This window comes from Mus pahari, chromosome 3 (genome assembly GCF_900095145.1).
Source record: "Mus pahari chromosome 3, PAHARI_EIJ_v1.1, whole genome shotgun sequence".
NCBI classification, from domain to species: Eukaryota; Metazoa; Chordata; class Mammalia; order Rodentia; family Muridae; genus Mus; species Mus pahari.
In genome coordinates this window covers 113,571,663-113,573,439 of record NC_034592.1, presented here as the reverse complement: position 1 = coordinate 113,573,439, position 1,777 = coordinate 113,571,663, and positions in this window count along the sequence as shown.

Here is a 1,777-nt window from a genome sequence, read left to right as displayed (position 1 = left end):
ACATGGTGGCTCACAACCATCCATAACAAGATCTGATGCCCTCTTCTGGAGTGTCTGAAGACAGCTACAGTGTACTTACATATAATAAATAAATAACTCTTAAAAAAAAAAAGAAAGAAAGAAAGAAAGAAAGAAAGAAAGAAAGAAAGAAAGAAAGAAAGAAAGAAAAGTGACCAAATGAAAAGTTGGGTCTTGTACTAGAACTCAATGCATTAAAAAACAAGACCAACACAACACAACACAAAACAATCTGAAAAATACTGGTTCTTGGCTAAGAAAGCAGCCTCATGGCTTTAGAGCAAACCCTACCAGCTAAGGTTTTCTTTCTTTTTTTGTTTTGTTGTTTTTTTATTTATTTTTTTGAAGTTTTTCTTATTTATAGTTTACCTACATTGTTCATTTCTCTTCCTATTTTATTTGAATTTACAGTATAATAATGGTAATGGTAATGTAAATAAAATAGAATAAGTTGTTGCCCATGAGACCAAGTGAAGGACACTGCCAGATTTGACCACACTTGGGAAAGTTTGCAGTGGGGTGTGGTAGTCAGCTCTGGGTTTCCAGGCCTCTCAGGGGATGATGGATCTGAGCCTACCTAACTCTTTGTGGGACCTTCCAGGGACATGCAGCCTGGCAAAGTAACCCACTCTCAAAACCCTGCAAGTTTCTTTTCTATATATAACATTTGGACAGTGTGATACTTGTGAAAGGGTGACACAGAACTTCAAACCAAGGTTCTCAAGTGGCCTGCCCTAGATGGAGACCCTGGGAAGGGAGGGTCAGTATAGACAACCACACAGTTCTTTTAAGAACAGAGTCTCTCTCACTCATTCTTAGCTGCCTCCCTGGTGAAACTGGCCTAGCTTCTGTCCTACTTGACTCCTGGTCCTTTTCAGAGCTCCCTACCCCATTAGCACAATCAAGAGCCATCTTGGAAGAAAAATAAAAGAAAGGAACCAAGAGAAAAATAAGTGGGAGCTCCCTGCTCTCTACTGCATTGGGGCCTGCAGGTTAAAAATTAGAATAGCAGGGCTGAAGGATAGGATTAAAGGAGCCTTGTTTCCCTTAAAAAGTCAAAGTCACTTCCCCTGCCTGCCTACCTTTCTGTCTAGTAAATGAACTATGAGTTGTTCTATATGTATACAGATCATGCACTGGACACACCTCTGAGAGTAAGTCAGAGATGTCAACTCTCAGGAGCTCACATTCTGGGGTGGACATGGATAATAAACTAACAAGAATGTTCACTAAAGTGCCAAGGTGAAAATGAAGCCAGGAAATATGAAAATTGAAATAAATGAAAACCAAGCACCTTCCCAGGCTACTGCCCATCTCCTGAGGGCCATTTGCTGAAGTTTTGTAACTAAGATAGACCAGGCAGGCTCTCTGACCTCATATACTCTATGGCCACCATGGGTAACTTAATCTAGAAGCTCTTCCATACTTGGTCCCAAGCTTAAATCCTAACCCAAACCATTAGATAGGACTTGATCCAATCTCAGACCACTGACACTGGCCCGCTTGTACAATTCTCAAGGAGGAAGATATTTTATACTAACTCTAGTTGTGCAAGTAAGAACTTGAAACAACAACAAAAGCTCAGCTTTTGGCTTTTATTTTGCAGGGATGAAGACCTTGGGGGCTCACACAAATTTAGCAAGTATTCTGTTTTAGTTAGCCCCCAAGAACCCAATCCTAATTTTTAGATATGAATATTTATAAGTGAAAACTTACACTTGTAAAAAATTCAGTAAATGTGCCCTTTAAGACCTATAAA